This window comes from Lissotriton vulgaris, chromosome 2_1 (assembly GCF_964263255.1).
Source record: "Lissotriton vulgaris chromosome 2_1, aLisVul1.2, whole genome shotgun sequence".
Lineage (NCBI taxonomy): Eukaryota > Metazoa > Chordata > Amphibia > Caudata > Salamandridae > Lissotriton > Lissotriton vulgaris.
In genome coordinates, this window is record NC_141687.1 from 1,424,999,998 (window position 1) to 1,425,022,993 (window position 22,996).

The following is a 22,996-nucleotide window of genomic DNA, read 5'->3' on the forward strand; positions in this document are numbered from 1 at the left end:
TTTGGTTTTTGGAAGTTTTTTTTATATTGCTTACAATTTTTTTTTTTTAAATATAATAATACAAAATTAAAGACTGTCCTTTGGAATGGAGAAAGACAAAAAAATACAATCTTGTCCAACATTTATAGAGTTTTATGTAGCACAAACCAGACCCGAGACATCGGATATCAGAGCGCTTTACATGAGCACCAGTTTCGTTACAGAAGAACACATTCATTTTTTTTTTGTTAGGTACGGGGAAAATCCGTGATTTGCCCAGAATCACAAGATGTTTAGCGTATTTTTCGAGACTCAAACCCGAAATTCGAACATGGGGGTACTTACTTGAAGAGGGTTGATTAAAAGAAAATAACAAGTCAGGAAGCGTTTAGGGAACAAGTTTATATACAAAGGGAATGACAAAAATATACATAGTCTAAACAGTGTACAAAAATAAGAGTTCACTGTCAAGTTAAATAAGGAAGTGTGACTCCCAAGGGACATAAAGACTCTGGGGCTTATTTATGAGCCCTTGCGTCACTTTTGCTCCACTGGTGCATCACTTTTTGTGGCGCACTAGCAGGGTAAATGATGCGCCATGTTGCGTCATATTTACAAAGTGGCGCATCTAGGTAGATGCGTCACTTTGTAAACCCCTATGCCACGTTATAACCTGGGCCAGGTATAATGTATGCAGGGTGGGCATTTTGACGCAAGTAAGCCTCATAGAAGTGACACAGTGAAATCTATGAGCTTTCACTGCATCACTTCTAGGATGCAATATCTTACACCTGCCTCACAGCAGGTGTAAGACTGACGCAAGCCCATTTCACAAGGGACTTGCCCATGTGTAATGACCCATTGTTGGAGTTGCGTCACTTTTGTGGCACACTCCGGCAATGCATCATTTTTGCGCCTACAGATATGTCAGAAATACAGACGTATCTGTAACTCCTGGTGCCATGACACGTTATACTGTAAATATGATGCATCCAGCATGTCGCAAGGATGGCGCAATGAAAAGTAATGCATCGCTGTTTTTTACGCAGTAATGCGTCACTTTTCATAAATGAGGCCCTCTAAGTCCAGACCTTGGCGTTGGGAAATGTCACTGGCCATCCTCTCTCCCTATTTCTTATATGATATTAAAATCCTCCTCTGACATGAATGCTCTTTTGCTAGACGTGGCAGGACCAGACACCCCACAGGAAGAAAGAGCGTCAGAGGTAGCAGGGACCATCTCTTGGTGCACCCAGACCTCTTCCATTAAGTCCCAGTAGACCCAAGAGATCACTCCCTCAGGCACTAAAATAGATGTAATCACATCCTTGAGAGCAGCTACTTTCACAGACTCACTCACTACAGATTGGTCAACATAAGAAAGATGCAGGGTGTCGAGGGGGTATTGGTCACTCAACTGCTGTTCTTCCACGTGGGCACAGGGAGGAGAAAGAGATGCAGGAGATGCAACTAGAGGACTAAATGGAATGGGGACCTCGGGAGTTAAGGAGCGGCTTGTGTTAGACCCTGATAGAATTGGGGCCTGCTCCAGGGACACCACTTCAAGATCCTCTTTTTGGCCATGAGCAGAACCTACATCTTCCTACTCTTGCCTTGTAGTGTCCACTTCCACTACCACCCCCAACAAGGCTGCTCAGCCTCCACCCTCAATGTCAACGCATACATTGCTAGTAAAAGCAAGATCGCAAGGTACCAGTTTTACCCTTTGTAAAACAGTGAAATCCTTCCTTTCTTCCAGAACAGAATTTCAGAACAGTAATGGAAACTTCGCTCTTCTCACTCGTTGAAGATGACAAAACCTTCACCACATTCAACAGTCTACCCAACACTACTCTGGCAGCTCTCAAAGGCATCCCACAGCATGTCTGGTCAAGGGCCTAAAGAAATTAAACTGCTCAACTCCAGCACTGACGGAATTACATCTTCTTCCCCTCTAGGCCTCCACTATCTATAGGCCAGTTGCATCACCAAGAAAGCCATCAGAAACAGCATTGCAAACTTCGTGGACAAGAAAATAACAAACTTGAGGTAGAAAACACCACATGAAGAGGCAGGATATTGCCATACTGGCAACAGAGAAGTGCAACAAGGGAAAACAAGAAAGCAGGCCTGCTCCATAGCTACACCTTGTCTCTCAATTTCTGCACACCATCAAACATACTCTTGCAGTTCAGAAACAAACTGAACACATCACTTTAAGGAACAAGGTACCTCGCATATTACTTATCCTATCCTATAACTTCCAAATTTTCTCTGTCATTCTTCTTGGGGCACCACCCGTTGTTCAATGCTCCTTTGCTTCCAGATAGAAACCCAAGGTGTGAGTGTTGAATACAAACAAAATAACTATTTCTTAGGGCGAGAAGGTTCTCCAAATACCCAGTATTTTGAATGGGTAACAAACAAGTGGTGTGTAAAACAGTGGTTATAGTCACATTAGCTTTAATGCACTGGTTTCCTGCTGGTAGGCAAATGTTCTGGTATCCTTTATTCTGAAGATGAGAACAATATTCATACAAGTACAAGGCCTGCACAAATGTATTCACCTACATCCCAACTCATTTGCATTCGAGTGCGCTTTGATCTTTTAAAAAATCTGTTAAAATTCCCTGAGTGTAGCAGAGTGTAGCATGTTTTATTTTAGGTCCTTCTCTTTAAATACACTGTTGAGGAAGCTAGACCACTTAAGTACTTTTGTGGTGTTTTTTCAATGCCATTTGTTGGTGGCCATGCTCACATGCTCTGAGGTGCCTGCATTCCACTGCAACAGTAGACATAAAACTCTGCATATTATTTCCGTGACTGGGAGGCCCTGAACTGCTGACATCAGTCACCTGTCCAAAGCTAAATTTTTAGACAAAATAGAAATACTAGTGGGTCTTGGGTAAGGCTGTTCAGCTGCAAACGAAAGAGTCTGTTTTGTCGTTAGGGGAGAAGAAAGAGTCAGATGACAGCTGGACAAAACATCAGCCACATTCTGTGCATATTTTCCCTGGGTGCAAAGGAACAATGAATTCGTGTTTGAGCTTACAAGTTTAATACACATAAACATAACTACAGAAAGCAAAACAAACCGCCACTATTTACTCACCGAAGACCTGCGAGCAAGAAAAAGTAGACGCTAGTACCATTCATTTCGATAGTCAATTTACAATACCATTATAATATCATTAAATAATAATATTAGCATGAATAGCACATTAACATCAGGGAGTACAGTTGAACAAGAATGACTGTGTTTTTTTTCTTTCTACAGAAGACAAATGAGCGTCTCGAGGAAAGGAATGCAGAGAAAGGTTAATGCATACACTGATGTCAGGCAGGAAAACAAAACAAATGGCGAAGAAATGGATTACCTCTTCCACATTTGCACTGGATCGCAACATTAGTACAATGAATTCGTGACATTTTCTTTGGAATCGGCTGGCGCCATTGTGTATGACCTTTTAATGAAGACCAACTCCGACTGCTTAGCTCTAGGGTGACTCCTCCGGTGAAACAGAATGGGGTCAGCCAGGAGCGTAATGTTTTCATTCCACAGTGAGCCAAACATAAATAAAAGTCAGTGAAAGCCGTGACCTTATTACGGGTCCCGATCAACAAAGGTCCAGGGTTCACATCTTGCATTCCGGAGGATAAAAGAAATTCCTGGAAAAAATAGTAATCTTATTAGAATTAATGTTAAACAGTGCAATTGTGTCTATCTAAAAGGAGCAGAAAGGTTTCTCTTCATTCACAAGACATTATTAAGAAGTTACATTTGTTTTTTTCTGTGGCCTATAAGGAGTTATTTTAAGAGCTTTAAGAAGTAGCAGATCAATATGGCTCTTACTTTCATAATATTCCTAATTTTAAAGCCAATGATGCAAATCCATGGGGGCATATCAGCAAGGGCCTTATCTCCGCTTTTTTGGCTTTAAAAGCCAGAAAGCGGAGATACTGTTTTCGCCGTATCACCAAGATGGTGCTAACATGCATAATTGCATGTTAGCACCTATTTTCCCCACGCCTCCCTTTGCATCTCTAATGGGATGAAAAGTGGGCGCTCCTGCCCGAAACAACTGGAGAAATGTCGCTAACCTACATTTATCCAATTATCAAAGCGTAGCATAGTGATGAGAAAAGAAGCGCTAACCGCGGTAAACGCTACTCTCCTTACACCTGTTTTTAGTTTGACTTATCCATGATATCCAATGGAAGGTGGATATCATGGTTAAGTATACCCTTCCCTATCAGCATGGTTGCTCCAAACGTTGAGCGATTATCGCTGGAATCCCACATTTGGCAGCTAATTCGGTTGTTTTTATAGCTCTGAAGAGAAGCGTCACTGATAGCGTGCTATCTCCACGATAAAATCAAGCGATAGCCAGCGATAATTATCCTAGCGCGAAGTGCGCTTAGCGATAATTATCGCCGGCCCTTGCTGATATGCCCCTCCCTATATTTGTAACCAATTTCAAACTTGGCATGCAGGATTTTGATCCCATATTTTAGTGACTCTTTAGGCTCAAGAACAACACATAAGCAATTCATCTTCTTGTCTGTTATTCTCAATTTTTGATGGGATTGCATCAAACCTGTGACTCCTTGAGTAATGGGCAGAACGCATAATTTTAGTCAACAGTCTTGTTTATCTTAGAAAGTCTACCACAGATTAGAACACTGCTACTCTTCCAGACCCGCACTGTTACTTGCAGTTTATTACCTTGTCTGTACTGCTGAACAGTAAAGTGGAAGACTACTTGAGACGGCATTGATACTTCTGTAAGAGATTAAATTGCACATTCTGAGATTGATTAATCACCTTTTGATATCTAACCTAAAAACCCAGGGTCCAGCTCGTAGACTGAGTAGATTTGGCCTGTGCGCTGATCTCCCATTATAAATGCCCGCTAGTCCTGTCACCTGTATCCCTATTTACGATCAGATTCCATGTTCAGTGCTTATGTTGAGAATGTTTTGAACTCATAACAGCCTTAGCATGTACACAGTAAACATTGAGGCTGTAGTTCAACATGGTATTTGCACTGCAAATGTAATTTCATGGCAAACTGGTCGATGGAAATAGTACAGAACACATACAGTCCGGCACTTAGTTTATCATATTCAGAAGGATGGCTCACGAGTAATTAAACTTTTTGTATACCTTACAGTTTCCCGCAGAAGTTGTGTGGAGCAGCGTTTGGTGCTGTGACACAAGGCATAATGGGAGTCGTTACAGATTTTCTTATGCTAACAAATTTGAGGAAGGTGTAGAAAGTTCGAGAAAACATTGTAGCCCACTTCCTGGACCAGTAACATCAAGTGTCAAATTATGTCATCCTCAGAAACACCAGATGCATGTGACTAAGGTAAATATGTCTTACATTTAGCTGAACAAATTCTACAAGTACACTGCTTGTATGATGTACACAACATAAACATTCTAGACACCACGGAGATTGGCCCTCCTGGTTCCATGCATATTCCCACCATTCCACCACCTGCCCAGAAACACATTTTCAAGAGTTGGAAACTTAATGACTCAAAGAATGTGCAGATGGAATCTAAAGCCGATTTCTTCAATGCACGGTTTAAGCCAAGATGGCTCTGCACATGATTACTATATACTGTACAGCAATAGTTTACAACCTGCTATGGCCAATATTCAGTATGACAGAGCCTAGCTTCTCAGTTTGTATTTAGCTTTCTCATGATTTATAGAAAATATGTTATAAAGTATATGAGCATATGAATATCTATGTTGAATGGAATGGAATAAGTGAATACTGTGTTTGGTGTTTTGTTTCATCTAACAGCAGGCATTGAATGTTCTTTGAATTATAGCTTCTGGCACTGATTCGACATTTGATCAAACTCGACACTCTAGTGCCTGTGTGCAGTGCACATAGGCACCAGAAATGCCATCGACTGCACATTTGAATTGTCCAAGAGCGCATTCTCATGCCTAAATGAATTTGGAGGATGCTTGATATATGCTCCGGACAAGGTTTGGCATCTCGAGGTGTTGTGTTGGAAACTGTACAATTTGAGATGGTTGAGATCGGAGGTGACCTCCCCGACAGGAAGATGAGCGCCAGAGATGTAATGAGTTTTGTGACTGTTTAGGAGTAACTCTGGGCATAGTGGGCGTAGCGGGGCTATGCAGAGTTCCACAGAGTTGCAAACAAACTCTGTGGAACTCCGCTCTGCTCCGCTCTGCTCCGCTACACCACCCCCCTCCACCTTCTCTATTAACAAGTTAATCTACATTAATTAAAAGTAAATTAAAAATCACTCAACTGCACTGCAGCATTCCCGAGCTGGCCTCCTTCTCTTCCTTGCCGTCTGGGTAATCCTTGAGAAAAATTTGCATGCGCTCGCGCATTTCTTGCGAGAACCGCTTCTCCGCAAAACTAGGAGTAGGTAAATCTCCGCCTACTCTGCCGGCGGACAGGAGTTCTCCACCAGGGCTTATTGAGGAGTGACTGAAGGGCAAGCCATTGATCAAAATATAAATAAACAATCTTCCTGGTTGGTACAGCTTCATATTAGTGTGATGAGTTCATAAACAGATGTTCAACGGAAATGGTTGATTGCATGAACTGATGCTGGATGCCAACCACGCACGCAATGCCCATAGTGCTAAAAGGGCTTCACTTACATCCGCACCCAAATTCATATGGGCACCTCACTCACCCTGCAGTCACTCCTCTTACCCTACTCTCACACTGTCGCATCACTCACCGTGCACTCACATGGGCACTCCTGCCACCTACACAGGTCAGAGGGTTAATGTGCCTGCTACAAAGAATGTGTACCATGCAGATCACAGACCTGAGTGTCAATAACCTATGAGTAGCGCTATAAACAAATGAAATGTTTGTCAGAAAGGTGCTATAGAGAGATGAGGTGCATTGTTGGTGGGTGGAATTGAGGGAATTCATGGAGAAGGGGGAAATGGAACCAGTGCTAGGGCCAGCCCTGGCTGGGATTGAAAGCCCCCCCGTCAAAGTTCAGGTCTAGTTGCGCCCCTGATACCAACAATAGTATACTAAAAATTATCTATCAAGTTAATTTTGCCTCCTTTTTTCTGACAGGACACACGTACTTGTATGTCTGTTTCCTACAGGTACTTTGTACAATTATACTCATACAATACACGTTCTACGCCTGATTTTTAAATCAGCACTTAATTATTTTTAGGCATATTACAAGCCTCTATCGCCACAGGAACATCACTTTTTACGCCATAGCTGCTTTGCCTTATTTACAAGGCAGCGTTAAGCCACTTAACATGCTGCTAAACGTAGCAGCAGCGCATAGGGAAAAGCAGGGCTGCACCATATTCTTGTAAAAATGTGGTGCAGACCTGCGTTTCAGAGGTGGCAGGCCTTGTCATTGAGCCAAGATGGCTAACGACACGCTCTGCCACTTCCCTTGTCCAAGGTCGGTATCTTTGAATATTTGTTTTGCACTTCGAACTGGCAATGTTTTGATGCTTAAATATCATCCACACATCATTGATGAAACTCAACAAATTATTCATGAATTGAGGCAATAGTTGTGATGTTTTGTGCATGCTACTGTAACTAATTGGAGTTTGTTTTGAAAGACAGAGTTACCTATTATAATAGGGGACATTGTCCATTCTTTTAAGCTGCAGTGGATAAGGCTGCAATGTGTCATCATTGTATAATTGCTCTTCTAGTTTTTATGTTGGTAAACAGGTATGGGTTTCGTACGTCTATGGGCGAAATTACCTAAATCGTGAGACAACGCAGCACAGCAATCAAAGTTGCTGTGCTGCATTGCGTCAAAAGGAGAGTGAAAATCAGAACTATATTAACTGGGATATCACTCTATTTTCTCTCCCCAGAGCTTGCGCACTTTAGGCTGCCATATGCCGAATTCACTATGCACCCTAGTGCAAGGGTGTCTCTGTCCACTCAAGCATAGGTTTTGTACTGGAGGGGAGCCTTCCAGTACAAAACTATGCTTAAATACTTTCCCCACTTTATGCGTGTACTGCATAATACTAAGTTTGAATAGTAAGGTAAAATTAAATAATTTCTCGTCCACTTTGCCTGTCACAAGGCTGTTTAAGGTTTAGGCGAAAATCCCTGTCTACAATTGTAAGTAGATAGGGCTTTCTATCAAAACTCATGGGTGGTTGAATAGGAACTGCCACCCACGGAACGCCCTCACGAAGCAAAGTAGGACCAGTGGTGGCTGCCATAAAACTCCATTGGGGGGGCAGTAGGGAGACATAATTTTTTTTAATGTACCTTTCTTTTGTCGGCGCATTGGTGTTCGTCTTCACTCCTGATGGTGTCCCAGCAGTCCCTGAGACACCAGCACAGGCTCACCACCAATCCAGATGCAGCTCTCATAGCATGAGAGCAGCGCCAGGATTGTTCTGAGTGGTCTTGTTTGCCACTCAGACAGTGCCTTAATGCCTGTGATGTTTCCTCAATCTGACTGTGCAACACAGCCGGGTCAGAGAAATCTAAGTGGCCATGTCTGTTTGGCCGGCTTAAGTCTGCCGGTCAAACCGACATGCGCACTTTAAAGTGCACACTACCCCCTCCTCCCTGCCATTCCCAGCCCCGCCCAAGACTCCCTGACTGAAAAAAATATATAGTATTGTTAAATTATCATTTTATTTTCTGCTGACTAACTCAGTGGGGAGACACTCCTATGCCATTACGAAGGAGCCACCTCGGAGTAGTGCAAAGTAGTGAATAATGTTACTTTGCCCAACTATTCAGTGCAAATCCTGATTTGGTTTGGAAAATAAATAATAATTAAATTTTTTGCACACGGTTTGTGTTAAAAAAATAACTCAAACCTAAAGAAAAGTGCTAGTACATCTGGCCTTGAGAGTCCTAAGAAGTGTGACTCCTATACCTTTTTAATGGTCCTTTTATTGCTGAGAACCTCAATGGCTGTTCATTTATGTTACCCTTTTCCTGTGGTGTGTAGCCTGTACAAAAAAAAGAGGACCTTCCACTTGGGAAGAGGATCATGCTCAGTCGGCAGTTCTGGTTGTCAATCTGAATTTTCACATTGAGTTTCAGATATGAGGTTCCTGAAACCTTTTGCTTGTTTACAAGTCTAGCCGTGCCTGGAAACTTACTTTCCCACTGATTATTCCAAGAAAACTTCCTTTTTTGTCTAAGCCCTTTTCTGGCACATTGAATTTATTTTTTATTATTTTCTTGTAAGCCGAGTGCATGGGAGATACTCTCAATATTCACTCGCTGGCAGTACCTTTAATACTCATAATTAATGTTTTAGTTTTTCCCTTTTAATTTTCTTGTAACCTTTGAGGTCCTCTATGCAATCATCCTTCTTCTGGAATATAATTATAATTTAGTATTTTTGTGCTATTTTTACATTAGCTTGTTTAAATTGTGTTTATTATGGGTCTCGTCATTGTTTATTTAATAACTTGGAACCAGTCACAACGTGCTGACGGTAGCCTTCCCTTCAATTTAAGAGTGGTTGGGCAGCAGTTCCATCTTCTTTCTCAAGTGTATGAATCATTTCCAGGCCTAGGCTAGGTGCAATTATTATTGGGCAGCAACCCCACTGAAGGAAGTTGATCACTCAAGGCAGGGAGAACTTTTTGAGAGGACTACTCTGCATGGCTGCACAGCAGATGCACCAGCAGCATGTCCAAGTCACGACATCGGCAAGCACATGTACACTGTTAAGACCTGACAATCAACTTCTTCTAGAAACACTGACATTTCAATACCCTCTTATACACTGGATCAGCCACTCTCAGTTTGTAACAGTATGCCTTGTTACTTCTTCCACAAAGATCCACTGCCCCACTTTCTGCAGAGTAAATCACTGATTTGTTCACCCATTATATTAGATGTCATTCCTTCTGGCACTGTAGCCATCAAAGTATACAAACACACCATGTTTGAGTTTACCTCTGGCAGTATCTCTCCTTCCTTCTAAGACTACTTCATTTAATCCATGCTCTTCTCTCTACTATCTCATTTCCAATTGCTGTCCATTCACACTCATTCACTTCCAACCTTAAGAAAGAGGTTGCTCTCGTTATTGGGTCTAGGCATTTGGATGTCTTATTTCTAATTTATTCTTGGTCACATGACTCTTTTGGATCCGATTTAACCAGTGCTGTCCTTTTACAGGTGTAGAATCACTGCTTTTCTACTTTATCATAAGTTCCATATGTTCAGTTTGCAGCTTGCGGGTATAACTGCCCCTGGAACGTTACCATAAGTTCCATATATTCAGTTTGCAGCTTGCGGTTATAACTGCCCCTGGACTTGCCAGCTCTTGAAAATTGTCCCTGGGCCTGGCAACCCTAGGATTTGGTTGTTCCTCCATTGCTCAGACATACACACTTTATTGTTCTTGGAGATGTTACTGTTTGGATTAACTAACCCACACAACTCTATTCTTCACTGTTGGGCTCATGCATCTGGGCCCCACTGCTATCCACCCGGCTGGATATCTCTTAAAACATAGGGGCATATTACCAAGTAATAGCGATAATTATCGCTATTGCTTGGTTAGAGACAAACATTTACCGCTAAGCTGCGGCGATTATTATCGCAAATAAACCTTGGTATTACCAAGGTTTATCGCAAATGCGATAAAAATCGGCCGCAAAGCATGAATATCGCAGAAAAATCAGCGATATTCATGCATTACCGAGCTAATGCTCTTAGCCATGTTATCCACCTCCCATTGGATAACATGGCTAAGAACTGCTCAGGGCAGGTGTTAGCTTTTGGAGATATTCGCGCTTAGCGCGAATATCTCCAAAAGTTGGTAATAGGAGATAGCGATGTTAGCGACTGTTTCCAGTCGCTAACATCTTGACACGCCCACTTTGCATGTCATTAGTGATAAATATCACTGACATGCAAAATGGGGCCCAAGATGATCGCTATCTCCTACTATCTGTCGCTAACTGGTGTTAGCGACAGCTAGGTAATAGGGAGATAATTTTATCTCCGCTTTCTTGGCTTTTAAAGCCAAAAAAGCGGAGATAAACCCCCTTGATAATATGCCCCATAGTTTTGTGCTAGGAAAGTTTGTTAGTGTCTTTCTCCTTTTTCAGGTGAACTGAACTAACCATTATGAAGCACATTTTCCATCTGCTCCCTACTCCCAAAGTAGACACTTTTTGTAAATGGTCAGCTTAATACTGCACAGTATGGTCCAACATTTCTCCTTATAATCTTAGGCAGGCCCTTGAAACCTATTTCAGGCTCGCATTCAGTAAGCTCTGGGATCAACACCAAATTTGAGACCTACCAGGATCAGGTCTAAGCCCCAATTTACCATATCCCTCCCCTAAAAATATTTCCACCTTAATTGCACACCTCTCTCTCTCTCTCTCTCTGCACTCTGGTATTGAGATAAGTTAGTCACAGCTAAGCACCACTGTAAATAAAAACAGAATGAAAGATGCCGCAAGGAGTACTGCCCTAACTCAAAGTTCAATTATGTGCCATTAAGATCTACAAACACCAGCAAAAAGGCCTGAACAAACCAATAGTTCTTCTTAGAGAGCATTTTGATCCAATGCTGCCTCTTTTTTGCTTACACAAAGTTATGTGTCTCCTTTTCCCTGTACTTTGAGGACAAGATCCAGAAAATCTGCTAATCTTTAGACACCATTTTTACATCATCCATGTCCTTCCTTCTTGACAACAACTCAACTTCTAACACTTTTCTTGCTCAATTTATTTCAATATCTTCCGAGTCTGTCTGCTTTCTGGGCTTGGGTATTAATCAAAGATCACCTTTGGGTCCAATTCTTGTTCAAATTGCACCAAAGCCCTTAGCATAGTAAGCCATGTAATTACCGATCCATGTACCTCTCTTGCCATCACTAGAGTTTCCTGCTGTTGGAAAAAAACAACTCACTGCTAATCCCCAGATATTGAGCAACTGTAGGCACAGTTCCATTCTGCTGTATCCATCAAACTATTAGAGAAGAAAATAAACAAACAACTTTAGTATTGATTGCATCCAGTGATCATACAAGCTGCTTTCCCTCCTTCGCATGGCATAGAGATTACCTTGCTTGCAAATGCAAAAAGAACACTTGATGGACAGAATGCAGAACAATGTCATACATTCACCCCAGTACAGAGATCTGGTCCTAAGTCCATCGTTTTTTTGCTCACCATGCCATTCCTGTTTGGACCCAGCCATATGCAAATCAGTCTTGGCCCTGCTCCCAATGGAAACAGTCAAGCCCGAACTGACAGGCCTGGTTCTCCCTGGGCTGGAAACAAGCATCCTATGACTGGTTTCAGGCTTTCAGCCCTCATCAGCCAGGATAGCTTGACTCCAGTGGCATGGACAGCACGGGATCCACGTCTGGGCATACCCGTCCTACTCGGGGTGACAAATGCAAAAAGAACAATTGATGGACAGAATGCAGAACAATGTCATATATTCACCCAGTACAGAGATCTGGGCCTAAATCTATTGTTTTGTTGCTCACCATGTGTTAGATTTGGGGGTCTCTAGTTGGCACAGGTAGGTACTTGTGACAAATAGGGACCCTTGCCTCTAGTCAGGGTAAGGGGGGTACTCTCCTAAAATAACCCCTGTTCGCCGTCTTGGTAGCTTGGCATGAACAGACAGGCTTATTTCAGAGGCAATGTGTAAAGCATTTGTGACCACGGACAGTAATCAAGTGACAACACTACAGATGGCCACAACACAGTTTTTATATCAAAAACAAGTATTCTTTATATAAATAATATTAACACAAGACCACAAACAACAAAAATCCACAGTACTGTACTTAAAATGGTAGAATTAGCTTAGTTCTCTTTAGATCTTAAAAAGCGACACTTTGAGTCAAAGTACCTTAAGATGCGACACGCAGGACAACGAAAGTGTTGCAAAGATGGTGATGCGTTGAAATTTTGGTGCAAAGAAATAACGACGTTGTCTTCTTGTTGTTGAGCACGCTTCTCCGATGTTGCGAGAAGCCTCGACACCCTTGTGCCGTGATGCGCCGACAGCGGTTTTGACGGCGACACTCTTCTTCCACGCTGTGCGACGCTTCTGCTCGATGCGATAACTGCAGCGGCGACACCCTTGTCTATATTGCGACGACAGCAGCTCTGACGGCGGCACGCTTCTCCATTAGTGAGAGATGCTTCTCTTGTTGTGGTGCAATGTGACAGCTACAGCGGTGACATCCATGATGCGACGGCAGCATCAGCAACGGTGACACGCTTTTTCTTCGTTGCGAGACGCTTCTCTCGATGCGGTGCAATGCGACTGCTACAACGTGACATCCACAATGCGACAGCAGTAGCAGCAACGGAGACACGCTTCTTCTTCATTGTAAGACGCTTCCAGCTCCTTGTGACACGCAGTTCCTCAGAAGGCCCAAAACAGCAGCATTCACTTCCAAAGAACTCTTGGGGAGCTGGGAGGGTGAAGCCTGTTGGCCCTGAGACTTCAGCAGGAGGCAAGCTCTTCTCTCAAGCCCTTGGAGATCCTTACAAGTTGCTGAAAATACACAAAGTCCCTTTCTTCTTTCTTTGGCAGTCAGGCAACCACTGCAGGCCAATCCCCCAGCAGCACTTCAGCTTAGGGAAAGTGTCTCCTCAGTTTCTTCTGGTTCCACTCCTCAGCAAAGGTTTCTTCTTGTTGTCCAAAAGTGATCTAATTCTCTGGGGTCTGGGACACCTCTTTTGTACTCGGTTTCTCTTTGTTCTCTGGAGGTAGAGAGGCCTAGTCCAAACCAGTTCGGGTCAGTCCTGGAGCACTCTGTTTACAGGACTCCTTCTTTCCTTTCCCTGTGCAGGGCTGAAACATCAGACGCCCCACAGGAGGTGGAGCCAGCATTGTGGAGGGAAGGCACAGCCCTGGAGCACTCTGTTGACAGGACTCCTCTCCTTTCACAGTGCATGGCAGAGACATCAGACACACCACAGGAGGTGGAGCCAGCATTGTGGAGGGAAGGCACAGGTGCAACTCCTCTCACCCATCTAGATGCAGATCTATTTATTCACCACTGGGCGGACTCACCTTTCTCCTGGAGTCCCCCAGCCCCTGTCACTCAAACCCCAGACAAGGAATACACAACCTAGAAGAGGCAGGCTTGGTTAGTTAGACAAGAAAATACCTACTTTCTAAAAGTGGTATTTTCAAACACAGAATGTTAAAATCAACTTCACTAAAAGATGTATTTTATCATGCTGAATTCAGGCATACTAAACTCGAATTTCTACCATGTTCCCTGAGTCAGTTAGGATTATAAGAGGTAATAATCTAACTGCCCATTCTGGCCAATGGAGAACAGGGAGCCTTGCAATAGTGAAAAACAAAAATGTCTGTAATTTACTATTAGGACATGCCACACACACCAGGGCTTGTCCTACCTTATACTTACAATGCACCCTGCCATTGGGCCTACCAAAGGAGTGTCAGACATGATGAAAAGGGAAGGTTTAGGGACCGGCAAGTGGGTGCATGTGCTCAGTCGACGTGGCTGTACCAGTATGCACACAGGCTCTGCAATGCCAAGCCTTAGACACACTTTTACAGGCTGCTTCTGTGGGTGGCACACATAGTGCTGCAAGCCCACCAGCAGCATTTTGTTTACAAGTCCTGGTACACTCAGTGCACTGTACTAGGGTCTGATCAGTAAGCCAAATCCAACCAATCATGAAATCCCGAATCCATACATCAATTTACAATAGGGAGAGAATATGCACTTTAGCACTGATCAGCAGTGTAAAGTACCCAGAGTCATAAAACCAACAAAAACAGTTCATAGAAAGTACAGGAGGAAGGTAAAAAGTTAAGGAATGACCCTGCAAAAAAAGCCAAGTCCAACACCATGCCATTCCAGTTTGGACCCAGCCATAGGCAAATCAGTCTTGACCCTGCGCCCAATGGGAACAGTCCAGACCCAAACTGCCAAGCCAGGTCCTCCCTGGGCTGGAAACAAGCATCCTAGGACCAGTTTCGGTCTGGACTGTTCCCAAGGGGCACAGGGTCAAGACTGATTTGCATATGGCTAGGTCCAAACTGGGGTGGTTTAGTGGGCAAAAGAATGATGGATTTAACCCAGTTCTTTTGATGGGGGAGAATGTTTGCTTTGTCAGCATTCCGTCCATCATTTGTTTGCTGTAACACTTTTCATCCTAAGTGGGATGGTGTAGTGAAAAAGCCACTCTTGTGGTTGGGCACCCTATGATGACCTTCGACTACCATGATTTTAACCGACTTTAGTGTGTTATTGTACATTAGCTTTAATGTAGGACGGTCCTGCATATGCCTGCTTCTCTTCTGTCTTGTAATCTTGATGTCTTTCAGTGGGAGCTCTCACGGACTAGAACAGTAAATTTTCTATTATGAGTTCTTACTATTGCCTTTGATATGGCCTCATGTCATCTTGTTTTCTGACTCTGTCTTGCTTCAAGCTTTTCTGTGTGCCCAGCAGTGCTTGCAAGTTGTTTGGGTTATGCGAATTATAAGTGCTTACTATTGGCTTTGACATGGCCTCATGTCATCCTTTCTGTGCTTGCACGTAACTGCAAAGTGGGGAGGGCATGTTTTTGCTCCTCACTTGTTTTTCGCTCTTCACTTACCAGAGTGAACTGGATATTATCTGTAGAATGTGCAACTCTGCCTCAAAGTCAAAATACGGGAGCTTGGTCAGCCCCCATCTTGCCCTTGATGCAGACTGGTACAGCCAGCTCGGTTCTTTCTCATGAGAAGGGGGCGAGGTTTTCTAGTTGCTTCGTCTTACTTTGAGTGATGGTATTAAAGCTAGGAGCCTTTGGGGGCCAGGTGGAAGTTCACCTGTAAATCAAATGCTAGTAGTGGGCTTGCAGCACTGAATGTGCCACTGACATGAGTAGCCCTGTAAACACGTCTCAGGCCTGCCAATGCAGTGGCTGCAAGTACAGTTTTTAAACTGCCATGTCGACCTGGCAAGTGCACACACTTGCCAGGCCCAAACCCTCCCTTTTTCCTACATGTAAGGCACCCCTTAGTTAGGTAGCCCCACGGACAGGGTTTAGTGAATGTGAAAGGTCAGACATGTGCTTGTGTGTTTTACATGTCATGATAGGGAAACCCTGCCAATTTCATTTTTTCCATATTGTAAGGACTATCTCTCCCATAAGGTATCACTGAAGCTGTCTTGTAACAATTTGCAAGTGCAACTTTCAATTGGAAATAGATAAAGATTTGGGCTCCCTGAGCTTAGAATTTTAAAATACATATTGTAGTGCAGGTGTTTTTTAAATTGTGTGTTTTAAAATGCTGCTTTTTGAAAGTGAGCATTTTCTTGCTTTACCATTCAGTGTCTCTAACTGCCTGTAGAATCACTCTCTGGTTTAGACTGACATTGGGGTTGTTTGTGCATTTACTATATACAGCCACAAAAAGGTGTGCCCTGCATATCCTGATGGCTCATCTCCAGGCTGATGGGCCTTCCTGAGCTACAGTGTTGGGAGTAGTTGCCAGTGATACCTGAATAGGGCTGTGCCTGGTTTCTCACAATGCTCTCTCCACCCCCTTGTAGTGTGTCTGGAGCCAAGTCATGATCTTGTGGATAAAAAAGACTTTCCTTTGAAGTATGCTTACATCAAATGCCAAAAGGGGTATAAGTATTGGACCTATAACCCAACATTTTTATAACAGTTCTGGACAGAGAATTCTACAAGAAGAAGAGCTGAAGATCTGTTAGGAGGAGTACTGCCCCTTTGCTGTGTGTTGCTTTGCTAGGTTGGCCTGCAATTGCTGCTTCTGTCTGTGGGCAGTGAAAGAACTGAACTTTGCTTTCTTGTATCATGCTTTTCCAAGGGTCTCCAAGGGCTGGTGTGTGTTTGCCTCCTGTTGGAAGTGCCAAGGGCCATCAAAGACTTCATCTGAAGCCCCTCTGAACTCCACTGCTGGGAGTTCTGACCTGCAAAGAGGTGCCAATTCCAGTTCTAGGCCCTTGGATGTGGTTCAGCTGCTTCAAGATTAGAATATCTAAACATCATCCTTCCAGCACCGTTTTTCCTGCCGCAAGCTTGCCATGTGGTTGAAAAAGCAACACATCACCTTTGTGCAGCTAAAACATTGATGCCGCATCTGTTCGCGGCCAAAGAACCGCCGCAGCCCGAGTCCAGAGCACTGAGTCTCTGTCCCATCACCGATTTCGACGCAGGCCTTGCTGCTGAAGGAATCAATGCATCATCTGTCTGCAGCTGTGGAAATCGACACAGCACCTGTTTCCCTGCCGCATCTACTCGCAGTGCCTGGATTTTCACACGCATTACACCTGTGCATCAGGTTTCCAATGCATTGCCCTGCTGAAAGAAGTCACCTCCGGAAATCAATGTTTCTCTTCTTCTCGCCGCAGGAAATCGACATAACACTTCTCCTGCATGCAGAAGAACTGACGCCTCCATTCACCTGGAACTCACGAACCAAATTATCGCTGTATTTTTTTATGCTTTCCTCCTTTGAGGCTTTATTTCCTCTTGGATTTTGATTCATCAAAGGTACGTTCTGCTAAAATCAACGCATCCATTGAGTTCTATGGACAGAATTGCCTAAACCTCTTAAAAGTGATATCTTGAGTTATGTATGCTGGATTTTTGTCGTTATGGTCTTGTTTGGTTTAGATAAAGATTGTTTATTTTTCTAAACCAGGGTGGTCTCCATTTGTATTATTTTCACTGTGTTACTGTTTGTGTTATGTACAAATATATTCCACATTGCCTCTGAGATAGGCCTGACTGCTCGTGCCAAGAATCCAAGGGGTGTGAGCAAGGGTTATCTTGGGTGTATAACCTCCTAACCCTGACAAGAAGGAAGGGTCCTTACTTGGACAGGGGCATACCACTACCAACTAGAGACCACCATGCCTAACACTCTGCAGTTGCCATTTTGGCCTCCATCAGAAGGCTCCAGTTTTATCCAGCAGCAAGTAAGTGACATGTTTTGTTCCTTCCCGGTCCTTAAGATCTATTTCTGCTGGGTTCCTAAGATCTGTTGTACTTAAAAGAACTTCAGGTCATCTTTTTGCAGATAGTCATTGAAATACCCTTCTACCCACCCTAATTTTTGAGTGGAGACGTCTTGCATTTCAAAAAAGTGTTTAAACCTGGTTTATAAAGAAAAACTGTCTTTATCTAAGCTTGTAAACTAGTGATAGGGCATCATTTTTAGAATGAAAGCGCATTCCTTAATATTTTCCATTATCATAATGATAATTTAATATAATATGGGTGCACATGCTTGTACCATCATTAGATGGTGATTTAGTTATTTTTTTATGAATCCAGTTTGTAAAATGGAAACATTTCAGAGAAGGTAGGCCCAAATTAAATGTATTGTAATGATCAAAGCACAACCCTACTATTGCCTGAATAACCATGAAACGTGTCTCTTTCAGGAGAAGTGATAGAAAAGTGCTAAAGGAAGTGTGATTAAGAAAGCAGTTGGATGAGACCATGGAGATTTAGGAGAATAAGTAGAATAAGTAGAAGTCCAGATCAAAAATAATACCCAGGTATCCTACCTATGTTATCCATGTAGGTCAACAAATCAGAGTGGAAAGCCATTGATAAGAAGTTCAAATGGATTGGAGACCCTCAAAGCTGTGAATATTGATTTTCTTCTGAGATGAGCTTGAGTCAATTCCAATTCATCTGTCTAGCTACTGAGCTCAAGCACTTACCAAAGTTGTATCTGGCTGGATCCACCCTGCCAGCCAATGAACTGAACTAAGTACCATTCACACAGCAAAGGAAGAAGAATTACAAGGATCTTAACAGTCTAGTCAGTGTAGTAAAGTGAATAAAAGTTAATGTTGGACTTATTGAAGTCAAGAATCTTGAGGAAAACTGAAAAGATTAATTTCACATTAATTTCACATAGTAGCACACATTCAAAAAGTAAGCTATCTCAAGATGGAACCAGTTAATTCAGACTCACAGGTTCTTAAAATAAAGACCTTTTTTTGTTAAAAACTTTATTTATCATTTTACCAATTATTCCATCAATGACAATGACATGTCAAATAATAGTTCCTGAATAATTTATCTTGCATGAACAACCGTGCCATACAGTGTAAAACATGATACCACCAACCACCCTGCAATTACTTTATTACTCTGTACTGATCCTTACCCTAGACATTTTATACTAGACACTCCGACACAATATATCACCCTTAACATTCAACTATACTCCCAGATAAAAATACGAACAGTTTATACAAATTATCAGCACACAATTGAACTCACCCCAGTGGGCACTACGTCATCAGTGGTGCCATCAGGTGGAGTAGACTAAAGTTTGTAAATATGTTTTCAGTGGATCCCAAATATCCCCCGGGCGAGACCTAGGTGGAAGCAGTGTGGCACAGACTTCACAATTCGTATTGCAGTATGTGAGACTGGCATGCCATGCAGCTGTCATAGGGAGGGATCTACTGCCCCATCTCAGTGCTATCTCCCATTTGGCTAAAAACAGAGCAAGTGCTACAAATTTGCGTAACTTGGGGGGCATATTGTGCTCATGCCCCAAGAGGGCTACTTCGGGAGAAGGTTCAATGTCTAGTGAGATCATTTGAGAGAGTGTTGCAAAAACGGTCACCCAAAACTCTGCAATCTTGGAACAAGTCCATGTTAGATGGGGAAAATCTGCCTGGGGGCTACACATTTTCGACAATTATGGGGCCAGGATGGATCAATGGAGTGGAATTTAGCTGGGTCAAATATGCTCGCCAGATGAATTTAAAATAGAAGTTTGTGTCTGTTTTTGAGCAAGACTTCAAGCGTTTGCATGCTGAAAAAGTACCACTTATTCTCAAGAACAGGGTGCCCCAAATCGCGTTCCCATGCCTCTCGAATCTTAGTGTCATGGCATGGGGCCAAGGCCATTCTTGCCTTGTACAATCCGGAAATCAATTGGTGTCCATCAGAGTTGGCTATCAACAGGGACAAAGGTGTGAATGATGAGGGTTCCAGGGGGTATTCTGATATGTTTGCACGTAGGGCGCACCGTACCCTACTGAAGACGAACCTGCCAATAAAGGACAAAGCTGCACCTCGATCCCCACCTGGGTTGTCAAACAAATGACCATTGGGGAACAGATCACCAAACTTTTCCATGGCATGGGAGCGGAGCACACAAATTACTAGTTTCTCTTCAGTTACCCAATTCATGTATTACCTGCCAAAGAGAGATTGGAGGAGTACAGGGAACCATCCCCAAGCACACGTGATAGCTTGCGCCAAGCCCAGCTCGTAGTGGAAACCGTTTGAATATCTTTGGGGTCAAGGGGGAACGTCAGGGGGAAAAGCATGTGAAGTGGAGTTTGATGCACCAGGTCAGATTCAAGTCTGCTGTAGGGGATTTGGGCATCCAGGTGGTACCATGAGTGCGCGAAGCTACTTTGAGCTACCAGGTAATACATTTGGAAATCAGGAGCACCCAGGCCACCTCTTTCATATGGCAATGTCATAGTGTCCCACCTTATTGTGGCGTGTCTCCCCCCCACGCAAGCCTTATGAGATGAGAACGAAGTGCTTTGAAAAGACCGTCCGGGGGGGGGGGGGGAGAATGGGAATGTGGTGGAACAGGTAGAGAAACTTCGGAAGTACCACCATCTTCATGAGGACAATCCTGCCAGCCATTGATAGAGGGAGTTTTAACCAACGTTCCACCTGCGCTCCCAGGGTATGAATAGCAGGACCATAGTTCAACCGCACCATTTGGTCTGCATAGATATGAATCTGTATACCCGGATATCTGACTAAGTCATGGCACTATTTTAATGGAAATTCACGTTCCCTGTCTGTGGTGGCCGCTGTTAACGGAAATAGCTCAGATTTGTTCCAATTGCTTCCTAAGCCCAAGTAGCCCCCAAAACGGAGTATCTCCCTGATGAGGGGGGTCGAGATTCTCTAACGGATACCAGACATATAGCACAATATCGTCCGCGTAGAGCGATATAAGGAGTGGACCTGTCTTAAACTGCAGTCCTAAATGTAGCTGTTTCTCCAGTAAGTGCCGAACTAAGGGGTCGAGAGGTATAATACAAAGTAAAGGAGACAGCGGGCAGCCCTGTCTAGTACCATGAGTCAATGAAAGTGGGGCGGAGAGTGTTCCATTCAGGCGGAGTCTAGCTGTGGGCTGCGCATGGAGTAGTGTAGTGAGGTTTACAAAGCACTTGGAGATGCCCAGTTTCCTCATCAGGGCCCATACGAAAGGCCATTCCAAGGAATCAAAAGCATTTTCAGCGTCCAGCTGGACTGCTGCCGCCGGGAGCTCCGGTGTCATGCGGTGAAGCACCACAAACAGAGTGTGCAAGTTGAGCACTATGGACCTATGTGGCACAAAGCCCGACTGCACCGGGGATATGATCTGATCTAAAAGCAGGGCCAGCCGAAGTGCAATCCTTTTGACAAGGATTTTATGGTCCAAATTCAAGAGCGAAAGAGGTCAGTAAGAGTTATAATTAGCCCTGGGCGTAGTGTGCGTAGTGGGGCTTCGCGGAGCTACGTGAAGTGGGCGAGAAACTATGCCCACCTCCGCACTCCGCGTAGCCCCACTACGCACCACAGGCCTCCCTCCCGCCCTCCCTAAATACGCTAAAATCAAAGTGTAAAAATAATTAGAAGGCACTTACCTTGCCCGCCGCTGCCCGCCGCGTCCCCGGGGCTCGCTATCTTCATTGCTGCCGTCTTGTTTACTAATGCGCATGCGCGGGCGGCCGCGCATGCGCATTTTCTCGTGAGAAATGCGCATGAGCGGCCGCCCGCGCATGCGCATTAGTAAACAAGACGGCAGAATGAAGATAGCAAGCCCCGGGGACGTGGCGGGCAGCGGCGGGCAAGGTAAGTGCCTTTTAATTAATTTAAACTTTTAATGTATAGTATTTAGGGAGGGCGGGAGGGAGGCGGGTGGCGGCCAGCTACGCTCCGTCTGCGGAGCGTGCGTAGTGCCGCCTGGCTACGCCCGCTCCGCAAAATGCAGAGTAGACGGCACTATGCACACTCCGTGCATGGAGCGTAGCTGGCCGCCCACCCCTAGTTATAATTCAACGAGCCCTTGCCAGGCTTAGGTAATAAGACAATAACCACCTCACGGAGGGTAGGAGGTAACAATTTATTTTCCAGGGCCTCATTATAGACTTCAAGGAGATACAGTGCCAATACGTCCTTATAGTGTTTATAAAAAATACCAGTGAAGCTGTCCTGACCTGAAGCAATAGTTCCTTTGATGGCATCTATGGCGCTAACTATCTCTTCCTTGGAAAAAGGCTCTGCGAGGAACTGCTGCATATAGTCTTCCAACCACACCATAGCAATCTCAGCTAGGTAAAATCTACAGTCTTCGTCAGTATACCCGGTACGGGTAGTATACAAGGATGTATAATACCAATGAAATTCATCCCTGATTTCCGCCGTGTCATTGTGAATCTGCCCATCATCAGAACGAATAGCAGCCACGCAGGCATTGCTCAAACACGGGCGCAGAAGCTGCACCAAAGTGTGGCCCGATCTGTTTCCCTAGAAGTAGCACCTAGCAGTAGCGTATTTCCCCCCAAAATTGGTTTCACTATCAGCCGCCTCCCTGAATTCCAATAACAAAGCCAAGCGTTTAGCGTGTCCAGCTGGTTCCGGCCGGAGAAGTAGTTCATCATCCAAGGCCCGTAGTCGGGCCTCAATACTAGCGATGGTGCCCCTCAATGATTTAAGTACTCCAGCATGCTTGGCAATGCAATCCCCTGTGATAAACACCTTGAATGCCTCCCAAACAGTTGCCCAAGTGCTGACAGAGCCAACATTTAGATCAAAGTGCATAGTTATGGATTCCCGAATTTCCAACAAGAAAACCGCATCACACAGTGCTTATCCTGAGAATCTCCCCAGCCTCTCGCAGCCTTGGGGTCTGGGGAAGCGAAGCAGCATGATAACGGGTGAGTGATCAGAAAATGTTCTAGGCAAGTGAGTCATGGACCTAAACCAGAGGG